The sequence below is a fragment of the Paroedura picta genome, chromosome 3 (genome assembly GCF_049243985.1).
Source record: "Paroedura picta isolate Pp20150507F chromosome 3, Ppicta_v3.0, whole genome shotgun sequence".
Taxonomy (NCBI): domain Eukaryota; kingdom Metazoa; phylum Chordata; class Lepidosauria; order Squamata; family Gekkonidae; genus Paroedura; species Paroedura picta.
Genome location: NC_135371.1, coordinates 149055019 through 149078898, shown reverse-complemented (window position 1 = coordinate 149078898; position 23880 = coordinate 149055019). Strand labels below are relative to the sequence as shown.

Here is a 23880-nt window from a genome sequence, read left to right as displayed (position 1 = left end):
ATGCAGCCAGCTGGGTGATCTTGGGCTCACCACAGCACTGATAAAGCTGTAAAGTAGTAATATCAGAGCTCTCTCAACCTCACCTACCTCACAGGGTGTCTGTTGTGGGGAGAGGAAAGGGAAGGCGACTGTAAGCCGCTTTGAGACACCTTCGGGTATAAAAAAAAGGCATATAAGAACCAACTCTTCTTCAGTTTGGTGTAGTGGTTAGGAGTGCAGACTTCTAATCTGGCATGCCAGGTTCGATTCTGTGCTCCCCCACATGCAACCAGCTGGGTGACCTTGGGCTCTCCACAGCACTGATAAAACTGTTCTGACCGAGCAGTGATATCAGCGCTCTCTCAGCCTCACCCACCCCACAGGGTGTCTGTTGTGGGGAGAGGAATGGGAAAGCAACTGTAAGCCACTTTTAGCCTCCTTCAGGTAGGGAAAAGCGGCATATAAGAACCAACTCTTCTTCTTCTAGCTTCCAGAAAATGGTAACAGGGGAGTACAGCTCCACCTCATAATACAGGGGGGTACATCTCCACCTTCTGCCTGGAGTACCCAAAGTCGCTGTCCTATCCCTTGCTCATTTAATATCAACTTTAGCCTTTCCCAGTCTTTGTATTGTTGAGAAACCCCTGAAACACTCTTCAGGCGTTGAGAACTCCCAGAAGTGGTACAATTGTGCAGAATATGGTTGTGAAGCATAGCTGTGTACATGCCTACCCAAGGCCCCTCCAATTCCTACCCTCTCCAGGTCCATCATTAGCCACTTGAGAAGGGATGGGTGGGTCGACATGACCATAAATAATCACATCACCCGATCAGTGTTTAACCAATTTAAAAATATATTAAAAATAATTAACTCCCACCCATTCAGGAAACCCCAGAGTTTCATGAAACCCCAGTTGAGAAAGCCTGATCTACATGAAGCTGCTGGCCCAGGTCATCAGGGGATTTAGGGTGAAGTATTATCATTCTGCTGTTTTGATTTTATCACCATCCTATTTCTCCTGCCTTCCGAATCAGATAAGCCAGTGGAAATGCGGAACAGTTGTCCAGATGAGGTAATGGACCAAATGGCAGTTTTAAGAAACTGAAGTGGGACCCATAAAACGGAAATGCTGCTGGCTGAGGCAAAAATAACAGTTGCCTTGCTGCACCTTAAGACTACCCCCCCTCAGTTTCCATGGACTTCTGTCCAATTTAGATGCAGTGTATGAATATTCACAATGCAGTCAATTTATTGGGGGGAGGGGGAGGCTGGTGCCAAGGGGCCAAGACAAGTACAGGATGAAATATAATTAGAAGAAGAGTTGGTTCTTATATGCTGCTTTTCTCTACCCGAAGGAGTCTCAAAGTGGCTTACATTTGCCTTCCCTTTCCTCTCCCCACAACAGACACCCTGTGAGGTGGGTGAGGCTGAGAGAGCCCTGATATCACTGCCCAGTCAGAACAATTTTAACATTTCTGTGGTGAGCCCAAGGTCACCCAGCTGGCTGCATGTAGGGGAGCTAAATAACCAATTAAAGTGGTTACTGCATGGGAGTAGGCTTGCGTGGTTTCCCCAATGCTGCTGATGTGACACAACAGCAATAACACTTCCACATGGCAGGTCGCACCACAATTTCTGTGTGCCAAGACCAACCATTTCCCCCTTCCTCCTTTGGTACTTTTTCTATATTTTTTAAAAGCAGCAATTAGATAACATTATAACAAGCTAATGATAGGTTATTATAACATTGGTATAATGTTGTTAAGTTGCTGATGTAAATAAAGAACTAAATGCTTTTCTCAGTGGTACAAAAAACAAACGGTCACCGTAAGGACTACCCCATGGGGGGGGGATCGAAATGTTCCCACCCACATGGCAGCTCTTCCAGCTTTCCTGTGATCTTTCCCAAACTTTTGCAGCAATGATTGGAGAAATAATAGGGGAAAAACTGAGCAATGCACATATGCACCACAATGCTACAGGGAAGTGGGGGTGGGGAATACTTCCCAACAGCCCTGAACCTAGAGCAAATAACCAATATGGAAATTAATTAAGTAAAATTAAATTCTCAGTGTGAAAATCTCACCCACCCTTTAATGCCCATAATGGATGAGGAATCCCAAGATTTGTTAAAGTAAGAGTTTTTTTTTAAAATCCCCAAACCCTGTTTGACTGAGGGAGGAGAGAAGGACTGCCAACAGACTTGGGCAAAAACGCTCCGTCCCTGACTGTTTCCACATTAGTAGTATTGTTCGAATTTGCACTTTTAAAGGGCCTACTTTTCATCTGTTTCCACATTAAAATTTGCTTCTTTGGGCACAGTTTCAACTTGCCCCCCGCCCTTTCCCCACAGCAAAGAAATCCCCAGAAAACCAGATTTCATCTTTTCAAGCGGGGCCTAGCAGGGCCTAGTTTGGGGCTGCCTAATGTGGAAATACATGCAGTCAGGTTTTTCCCTGCAACCACCATTTTGAGTTGTTTAGGCATGCCCTTTCCCTGTCACCGTCCTCCCTCACCCCTCCCTTCCACCTCCTCTCTCCCTCTGTTCCAAAAAATTACCTTAAAAAAAAGGGAATGATTGCATTACAATGCTGTCTCCTGGATATAAACTGCACGGAGCTTTTATTCCAATCCCAGGTCGATTCAGTCCCTGCCGTCTACACAGCATGCGATTTCAGCTGCCCATTTCCACACTTTAAAGGGAAGGATAGTTTTCTCCAGTGAGGTTGCCAGCTCTGGGTTGGGAAATTCTCGACATTTCTGGGAGGAGCTCGGGGTGGGCGAGGTTTGGGAGGGGCTTCGGGGCATAATGCCAGAGAGTCCACCTTTCAAAGCAGCCATTTCCTCCCACTGAAATTGATCCCTGTTGCCTGGAGTTCAGTGGAAATCCCAGGTGCTCTCCAGCTACCATCTGGAGGCTGGCAACCAAAGGGAGAGGTTAATTCATCCCATCTCAAGCAGCTTCACACTGGAATCTCCCTTCGAATCTCCCTTCCAGAACCAAGATGGTTCGGTGACGGATAGTAACTTTCAGATCAGCAATAGGGTATTCCTCACATACTGGCACTCTTAGCCATAAATTTTCCAAGGCAGAATTCCTAGGCTCTGGCTGGGCAAGGCCATGACTGCCCACACCCCCATCCTCCAACAGAAGGGCAAAGGACAGGGAGATCAGGCTTCCACTACTTCTGCACACACCCTCCCCTTCTAGGGCTCAGACAGGTAGAGCTGGTCAGGAGAGCAGGCTACAATGATTCCAGGGCCCCATGATGGACCCAGAACCTCTAAGACCACCCTTGCACATACTCTGCTGTTCTGCCTACATATCTGGATTTGAAAATAAAGCCTTAATAAGCTTATTACCTTATAAGGTAATAAGTAGGACATCAGCATGTATGTGAAGCCTTGTCACAAGTGAAGCCTTGTCAGATAAACAGCTTTGTATGGATTTGGGGCCATCCTAGCGGCATAAACACTGCAAGCTGTCAGTAGAAGCATTAATACTTTTCAGTGTGTTAGTGAAGCACCGTGCAGTATACTCCGTAATCCCCTGCAAGGTCACACTACATATGCTGTGGAATGCTTAAAGCAGGGGTAGTCAAACTGCGGCCCTCCAGATGTCCATGGACTACAATTCCCAGGAGCCCCTCCCAGCGTTTGCTGGCAGGGGCTCCTGGGAATTGTAGTCCATGGATATCTGGAGGGCCGCATTTTGACTACCCCTGCCTTAAAGGATCATGCATAGAGAATGGCACAGCCAAACATCCTCTGCAATAGATCCTGTTTTGGAGCACAGATCCTGTGTTGTGGCCACTTGAAAAAGCATAAATCAGCTCTGGGTAGGAAAATGCAAGAGGATAGTAATAATCCTAAAGAGCAGAGAGTCAGCTTGATGTAGTGGTTAAGAGCAATGGCTTCTAATCTGGTGAGCCTATTTCGATTGCCTTATCCTCCACATGTAGCCAGTTGGGTGACTTTGGGCTAGTCACAGCCCTGTTAGTATTGTTCTCACAGAGCAATCCTGTCAGAGTTCTCTCAGCCCCACCTACCTCACAGGGTCTGTTGTGGGGAGAGAAAGGGAAGGAGATTGTAAACCACTCTGGGACTCCTTAGGGTAGTGAAAAGCGGAGTATAAAACCCAACTCTTCTTCACTGTTAAGCAGTCAACATTCTCCCCCTCACTACAGTTGTTAGATAAAATAATTGATAAATACACAGGAGTTTTCTAGCACCTTAAAGATCAGCAAATTTTTATTCAGCATAAGTTCTCATGACTAGGGTTGGAAATACAATAAATAAAAATAAATAAATGCATAAATTGGCTCCTCATTGGCAGATATATGAAGAAAAATGTTGTAAATGGCAGGGTCAAAGGACATGAAATACAGGGAACACATGGTGAGTTACAAGTATGTAAAACTCAAATACAGAATCTATTCACAACAGTAGTAATTTGTGATAATGTAACTTCATTGCTTTTGCTAAGCTGGTTTACTTGCTGTGGCTGAGGAATCCCAGGATCTTATTTGGGAGATGGTATCAAGTTTCCTGATGAACTCTAATTCAGCAGTTTCATTCTGGAGTCTCCTGTTGAACTTCTTTTGCTAGAGAATCTTAACAAAATACAGAATAGTTCTGTTTCTGTGCTAGGGAGTGGACCTGGACTAATTCCAAAACAGAGAAAGTTCATTAACAGTGCTATACCCTCCTAAACCCATTGACCTCAATGGATTTAGAAAGCCGTATCTCATCACAGGATTACAGCCAGTGATCTATGAAATTGACATATGTCTGGAACAAGGTAATTTTTGGTTTAAATGTGGAAATCTTTCAGTTCATTGCAAGGCTACATTGTATGCACTTATCTGATGGCCTGCTCTGGATCATGCTGCACATCTGGCAGACTTTTGCACATTATTCACCCTAGGTTCTAGGACGGATAAGCACTTTATGAGCAGAGCTGTTCATCTTCTTTTCTTCAGTATCATCATTCACTTAAGCTGCCAGGTCTCTTGTAGCCTGGGAGACTGGATGCCATTTCTGTGAGGACATTATGCACAATGGGTGGTAGTTCCAGAGCATTGAATAGCTGGCTGAGAAGGCTCCGCTTATGAGTCACCTGGAAACATCTGGTCTTGACTCGGTTCTCCGTGGAAGACAGAAAAATCATCTGGAAGCAAAATACCTTTGCCCTCCTCTCTCTGAAAGCTCAGCAGCTGGCAAATGGTAAATGGAAAGGATTGATCTTTATTAAATGAAAGAGGTCACTGCAGAGTCAGAAGCACACTTTACAACATCACCACAAGAGGAATTGTCTTGGGAGAACTAAACAGGGCTCCATAGCAGCTCTCAGCTCCAGCATCTACTTTCTACCTTTCCAAATAACCATTAATTGATTCTAGAGCAGGGGAAGTCAAAAGGTGGCCCTCTAGATGTCCATGGACTTCTTTCTTTCTTTCTTTCTTTCTTTCTTTCTTTCTTTCTTTCTTTCTTTCTTTCTTTCTTTCTTTCTTTCTTTCTTTCTTTCTTTCTTTCTTTCTTTCTTTCTTTCTTTTTGCGAATGGCAGGGACACCTGGAGGGCCGCAGTTTGACTACCCCTGTTCTAGAGGCTGATGCCAGTGGCTTTAAAACTACTGTGCTGTTCTGTTTTTCCCACTTGCTCCCCCAAAGCAGATGGAGACCTCCTTAAATGTATTAATCCACTCTTAGCTTGGGTTACAGGCAAGGTTATTCTCAATACACACACTCTCACCCATACTGCAAGTTAGTAAAATGCGCGTACCATGAGTACCACCTAGCTACACTGGAACAACAAGTTACTTCGCAGATCTGGAAGAGTTGGGGCTTGGCATTACTATTAGAATTGCCAACGGGCCTGGAGAAAAAAGCTCAATCCCTTTAATAGAGGCTTTACATATGAAAATGGATAGCTGGTGCTTTTCCTGGTTTGGAGGTGAATAACATCAGCTATAGTGAATTGAAAGATCAGGCCTCTTTTCCCTCTAGGCAGTTGGTGGCCCCAACTGTCACAAACAGGACTGGGATCTTGTTCTTCAGTTCTGGGTTCCTGCTTGACATAAGAGCTGTAATCAGATATTGCCTGTTTGACGTGGAATTATATTTTGTTCTCTGAAGCTACAAGAGCATTTGTTCCCGGAAATGGATCTTGCATTGTAGTAATTATTTATATTGTGCCTAGTTTACCAATGTAGAGGGAGATAAAGGAGATAAGTTCTTCCCTCTTCAGTCTGAATTTCTGGCCTCTCCCATATAACGTATGTGCTTCTTGTTTAAGGGCAGAAACCGCTGCTGTGCTGCTATTGTGGCCAACTGTCTGTGGAATAGGGCACCTGAAGCTTCTCAAGGCAAGGAGGTAACACCACCCAGTTAAGAGATTCATATCTTTAACAGCGGGCTCGCTGTTAAAATAACAGGCTTAGTGGGCGGAGAGTGGGCATGGTGTGAGGGCTTCTTGGCCCTCTGCGAGGTGGCGTGAGGGCTTCCCGGCCCAACGGGAGCCGGCGGGGGGGGGAGGGGGGCTTTCCCTTCCCCCTTCAGATGGAAGCCTCCCCCCCACCCCGCTTTCCTGTCACTTTAAAATGGTGCCACAACCTGGAGCCAGCTCCCATTTTTGGCCCTTGGGGAGGCCAGGGAGAGGAGGGAGGCTGCCTTTCTTTCTTTCTTTCTTTCTTTCTTTCTTTCTTTCTTTCTTTCTTTCTTTCTTTCTCTCTTTCTCTCTTTCTCTCTTTCTCTCTTTCTCTCTTTCTGCCTGCCTGCCTTTTTGTCATTCTGTCTGCCTTCCCCCTCCACTACCCCTCTACTGCCCGCTGCAGTCTTTTTTTACTAGTTAATCTATAATCTAGTAAAATCAGACATCTCTGAAAGGGACAGGACATTTTTTTTTCTCCAGGCAGTTGGCAATCCTAGGTAGTAGGGTAGGTAGTAGCGTAGTTGTTTTGCAAGGATTGTGAGACTGACTATGTAGGAATATAGTAGGAATTGTTTTTGCCTTTTAGGCATAAAGAGATTGAATAGCATATTTTTGCAGTATTAAACAAGTTGACAATGTGCTTGTCGTGTCTCTCAAAAAGACAGTATTGTTTTGGAAAGAGAAATGCTTTTACGTGAAATTTCCAGATGCCTCATAGTGTGAACTGTGTATTAAAACATATGTGATGAATCACACTGATTATTATTTTTCAGTTGCCAGTTACCCAGGCGGACAAATTCAAGGTTGCATAACGTGGATAACTGACTCCTAAATAGAATGAACTGATCAAGGGCTGATTTTCATTTCGCTTCCTTTGACTACTTTACAGTGCTATCCAAAGCACACCCATTCCTATTCAGCAGTATCAAATCAAGCTTCCTTTCAGGAAAAGGCTTTTGGGAATGCACTGGCAGTGTGAAAATGCTGGTGCCTATCTGAGCGGTGTGAACTTAATCTTAAAATCAGGAATAGAAGTTATGCCCAACCAAACAATAATTAACGGGTGTGATTTTATGTCTGTGTCCTTACCCCACCACACTGTGTCCCCCCCCCCCACCACTTTCTTCTGGAAGTAATGATGAATTCTCCAGGCAAAGTCAAGTTCTTTTAAATCAGGTGCAAGTAGCCCCATGGCCTCTGAGAAAATGTACACAAAACCCAAGATATGAATCAAGCCAAGAGCATTGAGCAATCATCCACGCAAGGCACACCCAGCTCCTTGGCAAGGGGGGCTGGAAAGTGCAGCATTCTGTGACAGCTGTATTCTACAGGGCTGCTTATCTCATCTGGGGCGGCACCCCTCCCTCAAGACCTGGAACCTCCACAAGCTGGAGAAAGCCATTGTGTACATCATCATTTCTGACAATGAGGACCCAGCAAACTCCTAGACATTGCTCCCAGGTCCCCCCCCATCTCTCTCTCTCTCTCTCTCTCTCTCTCTCCTGGTGACTTTCATATTAGACATCTTGATTGGGAAGGGGCAGGGGGTTGGAAAACAGGGAAAATTAAAAACTGCAAGAGGGAATTGTAGATTTTGTGAGACTAGGGGCCAAGCCCATTGCATTCAGGAATACAACAGATGCTAGATTAGGGGAGTGGAGTGTAAGAACTCTGCAGATGGCCTCCCCCTCTCCCCAAGACCTGGAAAGGCTGCCGGCAGCTGTTAGGGAACTCACCGGCAGGGGCAGCTCTCACATAGCAGGGATCTGCAGCCTCCAAGCCTCAGAGGGAAGTGGAAGGAGGAGGGGGTGGTCAGGAGTGGGGGTGGAAGACGATTGGCTGGCCGTGGGACTGGCAGGGGAGGAACTATTTGGAGAAGGATTCAGGGGCGGGCGTGGGTGTTAAACGATAGGCATGAGACACGCTCCTCATCCAAGGCCTTACCAGAAATATATAGTGGAACAGATATTATTTATTTATTTAGGGAATTTATATGTTGCCTCTCCAGAGACCTGTTGAAAGTACAGTACAAGCAATGGACTTGTTTGGTAACACTACTCACCTACTGGCATCTTTTTCAGGTAGAATTGGTAGAAATCAGTGCAACTTTATACATGAATGCTAGCACCTTTTAAAAAACAAGCATTGAAATCATAACATGAAGCCATAACAAATTATCAGTAGTAAAAGACACAATTATAGGGCCATATAATAGCCATTGCCATAAAACAGCATCAAAATGTTGAACATGAATCGTATACTCATTTCTTTTTTCCCCCCTGGACAAGTAGTTGTTGTATAAGAAAAGCATAACAGATTATGAGAAATGAGCGCAAGGATGCGGTGGGAAAGGTGAGAGCTGGTTGGTTGATGTATATAACAACATGAGTTTTTGGAAATGCATACATGAAGGGGAACAACCCTCTACTGGGTCTACACAGGGTTCTGCTATGATTGCCAACCAAAAGGTCTGGAGAACCATACCCTGTCCCTTTAACAGAGGCTTATTGAATGGAAATTGTTGGAGTTTTAATGACATAAAGGTAAAGGTATCCCCTGTGCAAGCACTGAGTCATGTCGGACCCTTGGGGTGACACCCTCTAGAGTTTTCATGGCAGACTCAATACGGGGTGGTTTGCCATTCCCTTCCCCAGTCATTATCGTTTACCCCCCAGCAAGCTGGGTCCTCATTTTACCGACCTCGGAAGGATGGAAGGCTGAGTCAACATTGAGCCGGCTGCTGGGATCGAACTCCCAGCCTCATGGGCACAGCTTTCAGACTACATGTCTGCTGCTTTACCACTCTGCACCACAAGAGGCTCTATTTTAATGACATAGAAGTAAATAATATCTCATTAAACCTCTACTAAAGGGACAGGACATTCTTCCCCACGCCTGCTCTAAAGAGCCTGTGATTCAGGGGCTGAAGGAGACGCTGGTGGAAACCCTGAACGGGATCCTGTGCCCGGTGCAGGGGGTGTGTGCCACTGCTGAGGAGCAGGTGAAGGTGCTGGAGGTGACCGAGGGTGAGTGGGGGAACTGCTGTGAGGTGGAGTGGGAAGGGAAGGGTGGGATCCCCCCCCCAGCTCTGTATTCCTTTTCAGAGGTTCAGGGTGGCTTTCGCTCCTGCCGATGACACCCAGGCTCACTTTCTCTCCTGGGCATTGAGGGAGGGCAGAGGGAAGGATCGTGCTGGCCACAGCGGCCTCTTTTGTTCTGCCCCCAGCGGGGCCCCCGCGAGGCCAGGCCAGGCTCCGCTTAGCAAGGCAAGGCTCAGCTGCTACCCCGTCCAGCTCAATGCAGCCTGGCCAGCCATACGGGCGCCAAGACGACGCCACCACTGAGCACAGCCCGGCCCCATGGCTCTGCCTGGATGCCCCAGAACAACGATGCCGGGGCTTGTGTGCCGCCTCCCCCCCCACTGCCCCTGCCACCCCCACCCCAGTTGGAGGGAGGGAGGGCTGCCACCGACTCCGGTGTCCCGCTTTTCCTCTGGCCAAATTTGGTCAGTTTAGAATATAAGCCGCTTTGAGACTCCTTCGGGTAGAGAAAAGCAGCATATAAAAACCAATTCTTCTTGTAAATTCAAATCCTGCAATATATGTATAACAAGACACCCCCACAGGCCTATTTACACAAATCTCTGTTTACATTGCTGTGCTTTGATCCTGAGAGCAAGGCTAAGTTAGTCTACTCAAAAATGTTCAATTTTATTCAGTGAAGTTTACTCACAGGAAAGTGTTTTTAGGATTGAAGCTTATGATTCTCGTTACAGATTATGCACAAGATGGGTAGGAACACACCGAGTTGAGACTCACTTCTGTGTTCTGTTGTTTCCAAGTTATGTGGGAAATGGTCGAAGTGTAACTGGTTTCGTGAGTTGTACATACTTAAATGAAAAGATGCCACAGTGTGCATTTTTCCAGTTCATTTAGCATAAAAATCACATATCACTCTTCAAAAGAATAGCAGATGAAGTAATCCTCTGTGGTTGCATCTTAGTATTGCACCCTTTCTCCAGTAATTCCTCAGGCCCTAAATTACTGTTGTGTTTTGGGTGGGGAAGCCAGAAGTCTGAAGTGTGAAACGGTTGATAGTTGTCAGATGTTAATAGAGGAGACTTCAAATTTGGCACTGGTCCCCGCCCTGTTGAGTTTCACAGTGAAACCAGGACAATGTTAAGCAAGACCCAATTCAAAAGCTGACCTCTGGCAAATTTAAATATCAGCCGGATGCTGACTCAGTGTCACAGTCTTGGGCCTCTTAGAAGAAACAGTTGGGAGGAATGCTCCTGTTAAAGTAAACATTTTTGCCAAATGGAAGACAGGTCCTAGAGGTTAATGTCTTTGCTGGATTAAGAGAAATTGTGGAGCTTGATAATTAGTCTCAGGAAAACAACAAAAGCAGAACATTTATCCTACTTCTTGGTGGTCAAATATACCTGGCTGATGAGGTGTTTTAAGCTGGGTGAGTCACAAATAAACCTGGCTGATTCTAATGGCCTGCTTCATAGAAGTTAACAGTGCAAATCTAAACATAATCACACCCTTGAAGAGCATAACTATACTCTCCTCCCCCCAAAAAGAGTATACACTCTGTTTATGGTTAAAGTCAATGATTTATGCCATAGGGTTCACAGTTACATGGCCCTAAAATACTCAGACAACAGGTTTTAATAATATATTTACTCTTACTTTATGGTACTAAAACTGATATGAAGAAAGAATAGTTCAAAATATCCATACGGAATGAGAAGGGACTGAAGGTATGTTATATATGACTAGATTCTCTTAAAGGCCACATATTCCGTTGGCTTATCACATTTCTAAGATCCTGTCATAGGCCAGCATCAAACAGAGAAAGAAGAGAATCCACGGAAAGGAAATGAAGATGAAAAGGCGGAGCTATGCAGATGAGGGCTAACCCATTTGTCAATGGTGTCCATTGTATTATGTGGGACACAGTAAAGAGGCTGGAATCTGGGGCAAGAGAGAGACAAATGTGTCCTTCACTCCCAGCACTGGATTCACCAGGTGTGCGGCTTCACTTGCTTCCAAGGTCTCAACCTGACATCTATTTTCAACAACAAAAACTAAACATGGATGAAATCGGGAGGAAACTGCCAGTTCTCTCAACTTGAAGTAATCACATATAGGGGTATAGAACTAAGATTAAGAACTTTCAGCTCACTGAGTGATGTTTCTAACAGTTCCAGGAATCTTTCCCCCTAGAAATTAGACACTGGGCAGGAGGTAGGTTTAGCTTCACCCAGCACCCAAGAGCTTTTACTCTGACTCAGATGAGTAGATAGGGTATAACCTCCCCCAAATATCCTCCAAATATTAAGAGTGATGCCTGTGCACATCACACACACATGCAAACCCCACTCAGCCCCAAAACAGTTTCAGCATATTGGGTTGCTTCAGAATGCCCAAATGTTGTGTGAAGGAAGAGGGGAGCTGGCAGGAATGGAACCAGTGGGGGTGAATGGATCTGGGCCCAGGGATGGGTAAAGAGGGGTTGGTGAGAGAATAAGATGGTCTTCTTCTCTGTAAGTCTTTGCAGATCCCCCTCTTACCCTTCTTACCGAGCTTGGCAACTGTGGTCTATTAGGAACTTAAGTGTGCCCATACACTCAACTGACAGTAGACAGCTTGACCCCCACTAGAATAGTTCCCTTTGGGGGAAATGTGCATCTGCATGTATGCATGGAAATGCTGTGCAGCAAAAATACAAATATCCAGATGGGAATCTCTGAAATAAGCACACGTCTCCGTTCGCTGTACCTTAACCACCTTGGGGGGAGGGGGGGGGGAATTGTCTGGTAAATATTTAAATGAATAATGGCCAGTGATTGGAGAGACAAAAAGTTCCTCGAGGAGAGTAACGTCCAGTAACTGCCAAATTATCTGATAGTTTCTCAACCTCAGCCCCTCCAGGGTTGCAGTGGAACAGCCAACCCAGCTTAAGTCCAAGAGAATTCTCAACAGAGACTGACTGGTGAATGAAAGCGTTTAGGTCTAGTTACCTGGAGACAAAGGAGGACAACTGCAATCTGGGAGGTCTCTGGAGTCTCTGGAGTCATCAGTTCATTCTGAAAAGCTTTCTCTGTGTCACTGGAAATTTCAGAGTAGGCTTTGTTCTTTTCTCCCCAAGAGGTATCACCCTGACTGTTTCTGCACTAGTGATATTGTTCAGATTTGCATTTTTTTAAAGGGTTGACTTTTTCATCCGTTTCTGCACTAAAATTTGCTTCTTTGGGCACAGTCCTGAATTGCCCCCTCACAAGCCCAGCAGCAAATGTTAAAAATTATTTTTGCAGCTCAACCTCTGGGTTTCTAACTTTTCTGGTTAGGTTGGTTTTTGGTTTCCCTTTTTGGTTTTGCCTCTACTAAAGGGCCAAGACATTTTTTTCTAACAGCTCTCAGCAACTCTAGCTGCACATGTCTGCAATAGGCTACACTTAGGGGCATTTCCCACGGCTTAAAAATAGCACAATGGTTGCCGATTGAAAACGCTACTAATTTGCCATAACGCACGACGTCGTCAACAATCTGCAACAATCCTGAAACCGATCAGCAATAAGCGCTTCGTTGTGGCGCTTTCAGGGGAATCCAGAAAACTGGATTCACCCTCCGGATAGCGATACACTCCTGCAACCAATCTGCAACAGTAGCGCTAAAGACCTGTGCGTTACCATTGTAGCTGGTTCTTCAAAGTCCCTCCCCCTGGATCTCTCCTCCAAACTTCCGGCGAAGCGATCGCCATTTTTTTTTCTCGGAGCGAGCGGGGATAAACGCACCGGCGAGCCTCTTTCTGTTTAGAGGCTTCCCTGGCTTCAGTCCTTCACCTTTAGTCACTAAGCACAAACCACATAAAAGCCCGTTTGCTGAAATAAAGTCCCTTTATTTTTTACACATAAATTCAGCCGAAAATCGAGCCCGTGAGAAGGGGGGGGGGGGAATTTTTTTTTATCACTCGAGCCAGCGTGCCAACGATCATACAATCAAACGATAGATCACATTAGGCAGCTGGATGGGTCTCTCCAGTGCAAGGAATCTACGTAGATTCGTTGCTATGGGTCTGTTTTTTTTTTTAAAAAAGCTTTCTTAAAGGGAAAGGGGCTGTTTGGGAGCATGCTAACGGCTGCCCATTGGCTGCTTGACGGCCAGGGGCGGGACAAGCTTGGCAATAGCGCTTCCTTTCTAGCGATTTCTGCCGAGACCGGAAGCCTGTGGGAAACGCTAAAAAACGCAACTGATTCCACTACAAAGCCAGGTGTGCAAAACGACGAATTCCACTATTTTAAATGGCGATTTTTCATTCCGCAAACAATTTGCAACAAAGATCGCCGTGGGAAATGGCCCTTACTGTTACTGTTAAAATCCTATTTACAGTAAAGGAAGAATGATCAGGGATAGCACATATACTACAGCTACCATAATGCAGTGGCTAGAATGGTGGGTTTGGATACAGGAAATGTGAGTCAAATCCATGCTAAAGTATGTGGTTCACAGAGGAGCAAACTCTCTCTATAAGCTTGTTCAATAGTCCTTTTCCAAACTTGCTTCCTATCTCCTCCCAACAGCTCCTCTCCCAACTCAAATTCAAAGTACAAACAAACCACAGTTGGAATTCTGCAAGTGAAAAACTGCTGTGGAGGAAGGTTTGGAGCAAGCATATCTCCAGTCCCAATCTTCCTTCCAGAAGCGGCATTTCCTGTTCAAAAAAGGCTAATAGGCGTGATGTAGCATACATCTTCTGCATATAATATCTACCTTGATCCAGAGTAGTGGTGTGCAAATTCTTGCTTATCTACTTAACATACCTTTCAGGGAAATTTTGCAGCTTGAAAATGTAACCCTTGGGCTACAGATGTACAAAATAAACGACTTTCCTCACCCAGAAACTAGTGCTCATGAAGGGTACTGATTCTGGTTTTATATATGCCACCCTATCCCCAAGGCTCTGGATGGCTAATAATTATAACTTGCACAATTATATATATTTTAAAGACAGGAGGGAAAACTCAGAAATAGAACTTTCCCTTAAGGAAGCAACCTCCAAGGGGTTCCCATAGCATCCCACAGAACAGATGGCAGTACTGATGGGGTTTGTGTTTAGAGGTGGGAGGCATAAGGTTTGCAAAGCTGCCAGTTCAGTGGTTAGATTTGGGGGGTCTGAAGCAACAGAATAAAGTTTGAGTCCAGTGGCACCTATGAGACCAACCAAGTTTAATTATGGGTATAAACTTTTGTGTGCATGCACATTTCATCAGCCATGTGTCCTTTGACCTCCCTTTCCTGGTGGATGTTCCCAATTCTATTGCTTCTCTCCTGAGACAGATAGAATTCTGTTTGGGAGAGAAGGTTCAGATAATTCCAAAGACTTGGCATGATCCAATACACTATTTTCCCATTTAAATCCACTCTTTTTGTTTCTCCTAGGGTTGCCATAGAGGCTTCATGGGATGCTATTTAGCAGGTGAAGTTGTTTACCCGCATGCTTTGAAAAGCTTCCATTCCCCATTTCCACACATCAAGAATCTGTTAAAAAGAAAATATGTTTTTCTCCAGGCCTGTTGGCAACCCTATCCCATTATGCTTCTGATATATATATATATATATATATATATATATATATATATATATATATATATATATATATATATATATATATATATATATATATATATATATATATATATATATATATATATATATATATAAAGAGAGAGAGAGAGAGAGAGAGAGAGAGAGAGAGAGAGAGCATTAGACAAAGGATAGCACCTGCTAAATCTGATGAAGTGTGCATGCATACAAAAACTTATATCCAGAATAAAACTTTGTTGGTCTTAAAGGTGCCACTGTACTCCAACTTTGTTCTAACTATAGAATGTCACACATACAACCTCCCTACAAACCCAAGGATTATTCATAATGCCAAGTCAGATACCAGGACACTATAGCACTCAAGATCTTCCTGCTACACATGGCTACCCCTTTATGTCATGAGGATTGAGTGTGTAAAGCATCATCAAGTCACAGCCAATTTACACAGACCCCATTGGGTTTTCAAGGCAAGAGGTGTTCAGAGGTGATTTGTTATTGAGACTTTTGGACTTGGCTGGATCCCGAGTCCCTCCAGAGAAATACATATATCATATTCATCTGCTTCAGACTTTTTACTGAAGCAGAGTACAAAAGATTAAAGAGTAGTTATAAAAGCAACACATTGTAATCCTCTATGGCTAGGTTGCAAGCAAACTACATGGCCAACACATCAGCAGATGGAGAGAGCCAAGAGACTTAATGGTGGCTACTCCTTGCTTGAGCAAGAACATACTGAACTCATCTTCCTCTTCCTGGAGAAAGAGGAAGTGGGCAGGAGCCCAGCTTAAATAAAGGGAGTCTCAGCTTGAGATTTTTTTACTGTAACTCCAGAGTGACCATTAGGTGTCACTAGTGAGTACACAGGTACAGCTCAGTTGCTTCAACAGCTTAACAACAGCCCTTTAAGGCTGACTTCACCAAATTATTTGCTCATTGCAATTCCATCACCTGTCTCTGCTGGACTTTTTAGTGGCCTCCCGTCCAATTACTAATCAGGGCTGACCCTGCTTACCTTCTGAGATTTGACAAGATTGGGCTAGCATGAACTATTCAGGTCAAGGTATTTCTAAGGCGCTACATATTACTTTTCCAGTTTCAGAATACAAAAAACACATACCGTCAGTAATCATAAGTACCAAGATGGAAAATACACACATTGCCCTACTTACACAAAGTAGCAACTGTACATATCAAGAGGATTACACAAGACACCCATCTTCCCTTGTACATGATTGGTTCTCTAAAATCAGAACCACTGAGCAGGGCTAGGGCCATAATGAGATGTGTGTGATAAACATGAAACATATAAGGATCATCTTGCTGCACTGATCTGAGCCAGGTAAGGTGCTAATAATTTGCCAGTACATCATGTTTATCCAGTAACTCCCTGTGTAACAAGGTGTCCAGATGAAGGGAAATTCCAGATCTGGAAGTTAGGATGATTCTAGGCTGTTAAGTATGTTTAACTGCAGCAGTTCCCTCCTAGGAAGAGCAGCTCTAATGGCTAAAGAAGGCAAGAGAATCAATGCTTGAGCTGGAGAGCTCCTCAATTTATTTCTGGCATTGTGGATCCAGCTTTTGGGAAATACTTTGTAGTCAAAAATGTGTAAGAAAAATTAGGCATGGGAACAAATCACTGCTGAAGCAAAAGTATGGAACACATCCCTCCTATCTTGTTTTTTTTTTATTTTGAAGAATGGAAGAAAGAGCGAACACATCATGGTTTAGGTGTAATTACAACATCGCCTTGGGCAGCAATCTACAAATCAGGTCAAATTGGAATGCTGGCAATTAAGCCAACCTAGAATCCTTACTTCAGTGCAAGCTGGCACAGTTCAAAGTAGAAAAGGCAGATAATGACACAACATGATTACATAGAATATCAACCTGGCCCTTATAAGCCTAAGCTTGACAATCATGATTTGCTTTGAAGTCAAAGGACTCCAAGCAGGACAAGTCACTTGAGTGATATCATTATGAACAACTGAACTCCACTGACTAGGTTGCTTAGTTCCTTCCAGAGAATAGGCCAGTCATCTCTTTGTATGTGTGTGTGTGTGTGTGTGTGTGTGAGAGAGAGAGAGAGAGAGAGAGAGAGAGAGATTGGTTTCTTTTGCATGATTTTTGCTAGAAACTTGTCTCCCTCTGTCCTCTGATGTCATCTCTACAGTCACTGGTTTGCTACAGTTCTTGTGTGAGCAATTCCAATCCGGACCAGGCCAACTGTGCCTGTTTTTCCTGTTCTCTTGAACTTCTGTGAGGTGGAAGGTGGATCCTTGCAAGTTAGGTAAATTCCACGGTAATCACTGATTAAACCAGGGCTTTCTGGAGGGAATTTCCTATTAAGTTAGCTATGAAGCGGAAAAATAAGCAAAAGCTGGTGTGGGTGGGTGTGGGCCTCAAACACTAGTCATGATTGTTGAAATGGGCCAGAACCTCCAAATCAGTGCTCAGCTCCAGGATAAATCTTCAGCCTCAGATGTGGCGTTTAGGCACTGACGTGGATTAGCTCTCCACCCCAAACTCAAACTGGTATATATTTATTTATTATATTTATATACTGCCCTCCCCGGGGGCTCAGGGCGGTTTACATAATAACATAAGAACAATACATGGAACAGTCTATAAAACATTTGAATAACCGTGCAATAATAACTGATAATTGTAAACATATAACATTATAATTGTATAACCAATAAACAATACAACATTGCAACGTACAAACCGGTCCAGAGTGTATAGGTGGTGTTCTGAGGGGGGGGGCAGAGAGCAGGGGCCCTTTGGTCGTTGTTGGTTATATCTGGTCTCAACCAAATGCCTGGTGGAAGAGCTCCTCCCTGCAGGCCCTGTGGAACTGTTTAAGCTCCGTCAGGGCCCTGACTGATTTATTTTAACAAAACATCCCCATCCTGCCTCCCTTGATTTTCACCTTGGCATAGAACAAAAACAACAAAACCAAGGGAAATGGAGAAAGAAAAAAGATAAGTCTACTGCAAGTCTGTAAAACTGTGGTGTATGTTTTTTTTTTACAGTAATGCGGCGCAGAGTGGTAAGGCAGCAGATATGCAGTCTGAAAGCTCTGCCCATGAGGCTGGGAGTTCAATCCCAGCAGCTGGCTCAAGGGTGACTCAACCTTCCATCCTTCCGAAGTCATTAAAATGAGTACCCAACTTGCTGGGGAATAAACGGTAATGACTGGGGAAGGCACTGGCAAACCACCCCGTATTGAGTCTGCCATGAAAACGCTGGAGGGCATCACCCCAAGGGTCAGACATGACTCGGTGCTTGCACAGGGGATACCTTTACCTTTACCTTAAAGGTGAATAACATCATATTCAAAGGATACTAATGCCTCCATTTATGTGTGGGACTCCTTACATGGATAAAGACAGAACTCAAACTTTGGCAATCTCTTCAGAAGGTATTGGCGCACACTTTGAGGAAAGCTTTCCTAAGAATTTACTTGAATTTACTTTTATCCATTTCTCAAGACTTGATAATGCAGTCCCACGACTGAGAGTGCCTAATAGCGATTTCACATTTGTCAGCAAAAAACAAAAATAAAAAGTGACTTCCGTCCAATGTGACAGATACTTTCAATGTTTTGTGGTTTGTTCTGTTACTAATGCTGTCTATGCATGGGTGGAATTGCCACCCTCCAAGGTGGAGTTATGTCGGAATTACAACTGATCTCCAGGCTACAGAGACCAGTTACCCTAGAGAAAATAACAGCTTCAGAGAGTAATATCTAGGCATTGCACCCTACTGAGTTTCCTGCCCTTTCCAGACTGCCCTGCCCAAGATCTGCCCCCAAATCTCCAGAAATTTCCCAACCTGGAGTTGGCAACCCTGCACAAGCATTATGACTTTTAGATCATCTACATATGACACTAAGGGTCAATATTGCTGCTTTCTCCCAAACTAGATTTAAAGCCCACTGTAGTCCTAATACAGCGGGTGCAAGCTTCTTGGGAAAGGAGGAGGTCAGGGATGTTGGTGACGCGGCGGGCCTCCTCCTTTCCCTGGGACGAAGCCTTCCCCCCCCCCCCCAATCTGAGGCAGCGGCTTTGTTCAGGGGAAAGGAAAGGTTCCTTTCCCCGGGACAAAGCCGCAGCCACAGGTGGGGGGGAAGGTTTTGTTCCGGGGGAAAGGCCTCCTTTCCCCGGAACGAAGCCATTTGGGGTGGCTGTTGCAGCCAAGGCCGCGGCTTCATTCCGGGCCTGCTCCTTTGGCCAGAATGAAGCCGTGGCCTCGGGTGGGGGGTGGGGGGGCTGAAAAGGCTTTGTTCTGGGGAAAGGCCTCTTTTCCCCGGAATGAAGCCTTTTACAACGGCGGCTCCAGCCAGGGCCACGGCTTTGATCTGGGGGCCAAAGTAATACTTTTTGTAGCCCTGGCAGGTACACTCTCTATTCCTGGGCTGGCTGGGATCTGGGGGCTGGGACCAGTTCTGCACCACTATCAAGGCAAAGAGTCCGCTTTCCCCAGGATTCCCTTCTGGCTGGGTTGGGCTTGGCCCACTGTTTTCCTGCTCCTCTTCCCTGTCATGAGCCCCACCCTTGTATCTGGGAGCCTCACCAAAATGCAGTTGCCCCTGAACCCCGGAATCTCTCTATGAATGAACATCTGTATGTTTTAGTGGTATATAGGAAAGAGATCCAGGAGGTTTAAATTACTGTTTAGCCATGAAGCTTCCTAAACAGGCTGGCTTTTCTGGGCTTGGGAAAGTAAATGGTTCCCACAGCCGGCCTTAGCTGTCTAAAACGGTCATCTGATGAAGAATACCTCAGGAAAATAGAGGCATTCGCAGCAGCAATGGAGCTTCCCTTTGCATCTGCCACCCCCCCCCCCACTTCCAGTGTGCTTTTAATTTTTTTTTAAATGGTAGTAGAAATGTTGCTATACAATTAGGACACTATAGCAACCTAACTACTAGCAACATTAAAATTGTCGGGGGGATGTTGGTGTAGTGATTAACAGTGTGGATTTCTAGTCTGGTGAGCCAGGTTTGATTCCGCGCTCCCCCACATGCAGCCAGCTGGGTGACCTTGGGCTCACCACAGCACTGATAAAACTGTTCTGACCGAGCAGTGATATCAGGGTTCTCTCAGCCTCACCCACCTCATAGGGTGTCTGTTGTGGGGAGAGGAAAGGGAAGGTGACTGTAAGCCGCTTTGAGACTCCTTCGGGTAGGGAAAAGCGGCATATAAGAACCTACTCTTCTTATTCTTATTTTATTTATTTACTTATTATTGCATTTCTATACCACTGCTCCCAAAAACTGGGAGTGTGGAAAGATCATCCTGGTTATAGATAGGGAGATGCTCATATCCATGCCTTCCTGCCCAGATTCTCCTGAAATCTGATTTTGGGTTGATCTTTCTAAGAAAGATCACGCCAAAGGAGGTTGGAAAATATATAGAAAGCAGAGCCATGGAAAAGCCAGAGGATGGACAATCACATGCCAATATTGTGTGGCAAACCAATTTAAAGCAGCTGCAATGGGGGTGGGGAGCAAGAGCTCCAAGTGGATATAGAGAGCACATGCAGGAGAATGAGATGGGAATAATGCCACAGAATCCTTATGGGATGGAATGGATTGTACCACTTCAGGACACAGATAGGGAGTTACATTTCTAATGCTTTAAAAAAACCCTAGCTATGGAAAATGAGTATAGTAGGGAATGGGATGTTCTAGAACCTTTCTCTGTGCTGATATTTTATATGCAAGATTTTATTAAACATGGGGAATCATCCAAAAATGACATCTGAAGTGGTATTGTTCATTGTATCTTTTCTGAAGGTTATTTTTTTATTCTGCTGCATGTACAGACTAGGAAACAGGGACTGATAAGTAGTAAGTGGTAAAAGTAGTAAGGTAGTCAAGCAAAATCATAAGGGACTAGCACTTTTCTAGTGATAAATAGTAAAATCATAAGGAAAAGTCCTCTGAAAATCCTCGTGCCAAAATGATACGTGAACTGTCACAGAAAGCAGATGTAGGTCATAGAGGGAAATAATTATTGGTGTAGCCTGAAGCCCACTTACCCTTAAATAACCTTATTTATGTGCTATTTAAATCAGTGGCAATGCTGTACTAGTGTTCCTTTATCCCTCCCTATCTAAGAGCCTTGATCCTATTCTGCTGCAAAAGCTGTATTTTCAATGCACGTCTGATGTTCCTAGACCTTGCATCCAGTGCACTCCTGAACAGAGCTACCCGAACAAGAGTTGATCAAAAGACTCAGACCAAGTACATCTCTGCTTCACTGTCACAATGATTATCTGGGCTAAGGGTAGTCAAACTGCAGCCCTCCAGATGTCCATGGGCAACAATTCCCTTGAACCCCTGTCAGCATTTGCTGGCAGGGGCTCATGGGAATTGTAGTCCATGGACATCTGAAGGGCTGCAGTTTGACTACCCTTAATTATTCTGGGCAATGACTTCCAAGGCTCCCACATTCAGACCTTTGACTGGCTGAAGCATGTTCAATCCCAGTGACTGTGTCAAATGTTATTTCTCATTGTACTCAAAGGAGGGAGGAGAGGGGAAAAACACACACACTAATTTCAAGGGAAAGTTAGTGGACGGATTAACAAGGGTGGCAGGTATCACTGACTTGTAGAAAACAGTTGTCCTGTCCTACCACAATAGCGAAAGTGGTCAAAACCTCAAACAATATTGTTAGCGCACTTTGAAGAATGCAGAACAACTGGTTCCGCTGCTAGAGAGCTGTCTTTCTAAAGATTTCACATCACTATGTTCTCCCTTTATAGATATATATTAAAAAGTTTGGCTGCCCTCTCAGGCGCAGTACTAAAATATATCCTGCTCCATGTGCCTAATAAATTAAATGCAGCGATGAGTGATATACTGCTTTTCCCTACCAGTAGGCCCAAGGCCGTTTACAAAAATATGCTTAAGCACACACAAAATAATAACAGCCATAAACAGAACCCTGTAATTCCACTACCATCACAACAGCCATTCACACCCCTCTTCATTTATAGACAGCTGCAAAGCCTTCTCCTGCTATAAGACACAAAGTGTGGATAAGATAATACGGCCAGTATGGAGTATCCCGTGGGAAGGTGGCCAAGATGGTATGCTCCATCCCCCGCTTTGATCCCCCTGAGAGTGACAGTACCGGTAAGAAATTTGCTTTAACTTGTAGGAGAATAATTTGTTTACCTCTCTATCTTGGTTGAAGTGTCCTTGTTGAAATAGGGGCAAATGAAGCTTCTTTCTACTTAGTCAGACAATCGGTCTAGCAAGCTCAGTATTATTCATGCTGACTGGCTACAGCTTTCCAGAGTCTCTGGAAGAGAGAGTTCACACTACTTATTACTGAACCTGGGAGGGAAGATGGCAGGTTATAGCTCACAGATCTCAGAAGCTAAGCTGGGTTGGTGCTTGGATGGGAGATCACCTAAGAAGGTTCTGAAGCCACCTCTGTCAAGCCACCTCTGCTTCTCACTTGCCTGGGGTCGTCATAAGCCAGCTGCAACTTGACAACATGTATGTATCTGTTAGTGAACCTGAGACTTCCTGCATTCAAGACAATTGCTTGACTAATAAACCACAGCTTCTCCCTGAGACCAATAGCATTGTTCAACAAAATGTGTGTTCTCCAGGATCCAGTTACAAACTCCTTCGTACAAAGTGTTTTTTAGTCACTAGGACTTGATTGAAATCAGGACACACAGCCCAATCCTGTTAATTTTTTTCCAGAAGTTCCTCTATGCTCAATGGGGTTTTGCTCCCATATAGGATTGTAACCATAGTCTTATTAAATCAGAAGAATTATTGACGAAATACTTGTTTTTTTTTCATATTTTTCACATCCTGATTTCTGCTTTTGGTTTAATTCCTTCTTCCCACAAAAGTCTTGCTGAGAACCGTATAAATACCATTATTTAAGTAAATCCAGTGTGGTTGCTGTGTGTTTACTGTTGTAAAAATAGTGGGGAAATATCATGCTAGTCTTTAAAATACCACTGGAGTCCTGTTTATTTTAGATACATCCAATATTTCTGCCTTTGGTTAACTAACGTACAGTATCAGGAATTAGCCCAGGGTAGCCTGACCTTTTCAGATCTTGGAAGCTAAGCAAGGTTGGTTCTGGCTGATATTAGGACGGGAAACCAACAGAGCTCCGAAGATCTGCGTTAAAACCCCCATGAGATCCATAAATCATCTGTGATACGATGCAAATAAATAAATCACGAATTAAGGGATTTATAAAACCTCTGTGCCCTGACCTAGCCCAGACTAGTCTGATCTCGTCAGATCCTGAAAGGAGAGTCAGCCCGGTTGGTATTTGGATAGGAGACCACCAAGAAAGTCCCGGGTCCTGGAAAAAACCACCCATAAGCGTCTCGTTTGCCTTGAAAACGATGTTGGGTCGCCTTAACTGACCTGTAATTTCATCCCACCCCCCTCCTTTCAAATTGCACTGTGCTCAAAATGAGATTTTTGAGCAGGGTGCGTCGCAAATAAAAACTTATTTATACTGCTGCCGCCTTGCCTATGTTTCTAGCCCTTAAATTCTTAAGCAATACACAGAGAAGTCTGAGTACCGTTCATGCTCAAAGGAAAAATAAATAAACCAGGATCGTAATTAACTAGCGTACATTTCTTCTAACTGTTTCCGAGATCCAATTTGTATCAGAGGGGCAGAGTTTTTTCAAGACGGACGAACGACTTTCTCTTGCAGACCAACGCACATGCGCCCTCTCCGATCTTTCCTGCGCTCGTGGCAAGCGGGAGGTGTAGGGGGGTGGGGTGGGGGAACTGTCAGGCAAGAGCATGCGCAAAGAGGCTTGAAGCGTCCTAGATTGGAAGGTGAGGGGGCGTGGC

General features: G+C 44.5%; 1 long non-coding RNA gene across 1 annotated transcript; it reads right to left on the bottom strand.

Annotated features, from left to right (window-relative positions):
• Positions 1-4201: 4201 nt before the first annotated feature.
• Positions 4202-23783, bottom strand: LOC143833166 (uncharacterized). Its single transcript, XR_013229544.1, has 4 exons — positions 23655-23783; positions 22213-22339; positions 8474-8539; positions 4202-5196 (listed from the first exon to the last, which is right to left on the bottom strand). It is a non-coding gene; the product is annotated as an uncharacterized LOC143833166 (long non-coding RNA).
• Between the last annotated feature and the right edge of the window lie 97 nt (positions 23784-23880).